Here is a 5,467-nt window from a genome sequence, read left to right on the forward strand (position 1 = left end):
TAACTTTGAGATGATAGCTTTTTATATTAGAAAAACATTATCCTACCTGTTTGGTTCACCTTCCACAAAAGGAGAATCTTGTTAAATTCAGGGCTTCTTGCAAAGCTTTATTTTGGTATTAGTACATATATAATGATACACAGATTTCCATATGGAAAAATGTATGCACATGTAAATTTCTACATATAATTTCATTTATGTGAAATTAGAAAAATAAATTTAATTATATATACTGACAGAATACTCCAAGGGCTTCATAGTATCTCCATACTTTCGCATTTCCACAGGGTTAGGGTGTCACTTTTGAATGCATTACTGCATTTTACATGTGCACTGTGCAAGTCTTCTGTTGTCTCACACCTTCCCCAGTGTGAGAATTGGTATCAATTCCCCCAGTGTGATTTTGGTATCAAGGAAAGGAAGAAGCCATTACCACCAGGAATACGTGACTGTTGAATGTGTAAAAATACGCTCTTCCAGGCAAGAGGCAAGCCTTAAAAGAGGAAAAGCTACTCATTATACAGTAAGAGCAGGGGGAGACTAACAGAGCTTTAGATTCAACCCTGTGAGCAGATCTAAGTTTAACACAGGCCCAGAGGATGCAAAGCCCAAGTCAGGAGCTATAACTCACTTCATGTCAAAGCCCAGTGAAGAATTTCTTTTGACGGCTCTTGTTTCATGCTCCCAGTGAGCTTACTGTCTTCCTGCACAGGCAAATGAGCCTGACCTCTCCCATTCACCCACAAGTTGGCCACATATAAAATGGCCATTAATTCCAGCTGGCACATGGGTTTGGCTGAGGCCCTTCCTTCCTGTCAGTAACAGGGAGAAAGCGCTGGGGGGGATGTGTGGAGGAATGAGACACAATCAGCAGCAATGCACAAACTTCCACTGTGAGCTAACTGGTTTGCACCTCTTAACCAATCATTTATGGTCATGACAACATTTAGGTATAAATGGTTATGGCTGATCAAGTAGTAGAAGCATATTTTGCCCAGAAGCACAAACAAAACATAAGTAGCAGCTGATTCTTGATCAGATGAAAATTTAAGAAATAAAGCATTCCAAAAAGCTGTGGGGTTTTTGTGTTTTTTTTTTGTTTGTTTGTGGGGTTTGGAGGCTTTTTTTGGTTGTTGTTGGTTTTTTAAGTCTCTTATTTTACAAGAATAAGCTGATTAGTAACTTTTACCTAAGCAAAATATGAAGACAAACATCTTCCACTGAAAAGGCCAATTAGACACCCTTCCTTCCATGTACAGACTGCAGGGCTTCAGCATAGTTAGAAGAATATTTACAAGACACTATGCTAGAAGTGCTTTTGAAAAGGAAACACACTGGACAAGGTGAATATAGACAGATCCTTAGGATCCACAAGACTGTCTGGTTGTCTTGTAGTTGGACAAGACACATTTGAAGGGACAATTGGGCACTGATCTGAATGTAGGACTTACGACTTGAAAATACAGCCATCTGTCAGAAGAAACCACTAGCAAAAAGGAAGCCAAAAACTTTCTCAACAAAGATCTGCAACATAGTCAGTATCAACTTTCTACATGAAATGGTGTCATGTTCTTTAACACAAACATGGTAGTGGCTAAACTGACCCAAAGCACTTCATTAAACTTTACTATCCTACTGAAAAGTTCAGACTCTGAGGACAAGTAACCAGTGAGAGTAGAATGTGAGGTAATTTAGCCCTAAGAATTATCACTTATTATCAATTGTCTGATAGCTAGCAATGGAAGTTTGTTTGTGCAATCCGGGAAAGGTAACAAGCTTTAAAGCAGTCTGACAGCATACACAAAGCCAGTGGGGTTTGGTTCTTTAGGTTTTTTTTTTGTCTGGATTTTTTTGTTCTTTGTTAAAAGTGCATCCCAGATCACCAATTACAGTGCAGTTCTACGCTTAGGTACCAATCATACATGCCTTCCCCAAAGTCAACATGAAGATGGATATAACTTTCCTGAGGGAACTTCTCATCTGCCCAGATATGTAGCACTTACTGTTATGGGGCAGTTCTGTTACAGAATTTAGTTTATTTGAAGAGTTAAGAAAACACCTCTATTCGAACTTGTGCATTCACTCTGAACATCCAAGTAGTAGACCCATGCATTATAATCTGGCAATTAGTTAGAACAGTTTATACATTCTCAGACCCAAAAACTGGATTAAGTTTGAAATTACTGCTATTCAGCATGCTGCCATCCTCTTTTCCAAGTGCTATTTAGACAAGCCTAGGAAGTATTTAAACTGAAGTCACTTTGTCTAACTAAATTTGTATCTATTGCCATACAAAACTTTAGGTTTCCTTAGCCGAAATAGCCAGAATTAGTGTGACAGCTGCTGGGGAACCAAGAATGTTCAACCCAAGAATGGCTGAAGCTCAAACCCACCTTAAAACAGAAATTAGGCTTGAGGATTAAAAGAACCCCTTAAGATGAACGAAACAGCTTTCAGACATGATATATGAAAGCAGGTGGTTAGGACATGAACAAAACAGAGGAAATTAGGTAGTCAGCAGTTTGTATCAGAAGGCAGAAGAGTGGTATTGAAAGGAATTCAAGTGGGAACTAGGACTAGATGATCTTTTGAGGTTCCTTCCAACCCTTAGGATTCTGTGAAACTATTTCATTTGAAAGCACAGAATAAAATCAAGACATCATTTAACAGTAAGCAGGAAAATAATAAAAGGACTCAGTAAGGGGATTTACATATTGTGCTGTGTGGCTACAAATGTATTGAGCACAAAATACATACATTTCAGTTTCTGTAACTAGTTTTCAAGTGGTTCCAGCGCAGTTGGTTTCTGCCATGCCTCCCAACAACTGTCATACACTCAGTCTTTTACATTTCATGTGAAAAATCTCAATGAAAAGATTAGAAAAAGCCAAGTCAAATGACAGAGCAAGCACCAAGTGCTTTCTTGGTAGAGCATCTCAAAGCAAAGTATCAACACTACTCCTAAATTTCCAACATGTTTTGTGACAAAGATACCCATCTCTAAAATCTGATTCAAGGATGACTAGTTAGAGAACTATCTGTTCAACTGTGAAGGGTTTATATGCCAAAGTTATTCTAAAAAACTAAGGATAACTCCAAAAAAAATTTAAGTGCATGTGAGTTAATTTCAGCAAAATATAAAACCTAAACCAGATGGTTCAGGTGTAAAAAGCCTCAGAAGAAAGGCACATCCATTTATTGCTCTGAAGATTAGAATTCAAATCTATCAAAAGTACCATAAATAAAGCTATCATGTTACAGCATCATTGAACAAAGAAAAACATCCATGTATTCCAAACAAATTGTATTCCAAATTTATTTTTAAATAAAGAAAAAAAAAACCAAGACAATGATTTTAAATAAACATGGCATACTCTGCACATCTCTAGATCCACACAACTTTACATTAGCAATTTTTAACTTTTCGAAGTTCTGTTGCAGCATCTTCTACAACATTAGACAGTGTTTGTTACCATCCATAATCAACCAAACAATACCAAAACAAAACTATTTGCTTAAGTGAAGCTTTAGTTTTCATGACCAAAGATGGCTCTACTAATACAAAAGCACCTGTTAAACAGTTATCCCCACCAAATGTTTTTAAAATGAAGTCTGTTCAGCCTTTTTTTGGTTCTGTTCATTGCCTGCATAGAAATCAGCATAAAGCTAAGTTGCAAGCTAAGCTTCACTTTAGCAGTGCAATGAATGGCATAAAACTTCATGAAAAAAAATAATTAAAAAAAAACACAACACAAAAAAACACAACAAAAAAAAAACACCCCACAAACCAAAAATAAACCCCACACATTGCCAGCAAAATTCAATTATGGAAAAAACAATATAAAACCAAAATATTTTGGCTTTTGTGGGTCACAACTAGACTAGCTTTCAGTGTGCAACTTTCCTCAGGAAAAGTGCTTCTTCCTGACTCATAGGAAAAGAATGAAGCATGCATCAAAAGCCTTTGTTCATACAGAAATGCCTATTAAAAGAGTTCCATGGCATCATAAGGCAAAAGAGATATTAAGGTGGATAAAGCATTTTTGCCCAGAGTATGTTTTACGTCACACATATACATGTTACAGTTGTGTAGCATGACAGATATTGGCTCAGTAAGGTAAAAATATCCATTTTTATAAATACATGTATTTATTGCTAATATGCTACACATTATCATCCAACTTTTAAAGCTGCTTTGTTGGCATTAGCCTTTTAATTAGCAGCTCACATTTATGGTGACAATATGCTTTCACATGAAGAGTAAAGCAGCATAAATACAATTATGAAAACAAAAGGCTTATGCAACATCCCTCTCTAGCTTTGCTGTGGTTTTTGTTGCTTTGTTGTTTTTTTTTTTTAATTAAACAGTCTTCAAAGAAAACAAGTCCAGTTCACCACAAATTGGGAAGTCTTACAATGAGGTTGGAAACCAAGTTACAGAGAGCAGAGAGGGGGAAAAAAAACACAGCATGCATTACAATCTAGTCTTTTTAGTCATACCACTGGAATACAAAAGTCCAATTTAAAGGCTAGACAAACAGTAGAAGGCAAAAAGCCAAGAGTAGACTTAGTTTGATATTTAAATTAGATTACCATTTTAATCAGTAAGAGCAAACTCACCCGGCCCTTTTAACATATTCACAATATCTACTTCATTTGAATACTTAATTATGACTAGTATATGTATGTCTTTTCACTTTAAAAAGATATTACATACCTATCATGAAATTACATTCTTAAGACATTGCATAAGAAAATAGTTCATGTGTAAAATGTTTGTGAAATGTGTTTCTGTTCCCTTCTACCCCATACTATGCCTCACACACACACGCACCCCCCCATTAAAGCATTCATTCATAGGGAAAAACGAACACCCCTTAAAAAAGGATGGAAATATTGAAGGGGACCAGCTTGGCTAATTACAGCACAGTGCTTAACAAGGTTCAAGACGGAACCAGATCAGAGCTGGCCAAAAGATGCCTACAACACATACGTGACCAGTATTCCTTCCATTCCTCATTTTGCCAAACTCAGTCCACTTTTGGTTCATTGCAGTGACTAAAGTATTTTACGTATACATATAAACACAAGACTCCAGCTTTAGTTTGTTTTTGCAAAGCATTTCTACCTTTCCATTCATTTTGTTCTGCAGCAACTACAAGAGGTAGGCATAAAGCATTTAAGAGCTTCTTTCCCAAGGTCCTGTTACTAGCTCAATTTAGTGGGATAAAAAAAGAAATTGGCTGTACTTCCGTGACTTTACTAGGTACAGCTTTGTACAATCCAACTGGAAAATAGCTATGTGAATCCTGGATTTGCCAAGCTAGCACACCATGGAATAAGAAGCTGTTCATATCCAAGAGGATACTTTACTTAAAAAAAAACAAACAAAAGAAAAACAAACAAAAAACCCCCAAAAAACAAACCAACCAACCAACCCAAAAAGCAAAACCAAAATAAACCCCAA

Source organism: Pezoporus occidentalis, unplaced genomic scaffold, assembly GCF_034315485.1.
Source record: "Pezoporus occidentalis ecotype Australia unplaced genomic scaffold, CSIRO_AGI_Poc_V1 ctg264, whole genome shotgun sequence".
Taxonomy (NCBI): Eukaryota; Metazoa; Chordata; class Aves; order Psittaciformes; family Psittacidae; genus Pezoporus; species Pezoporus occidentalis.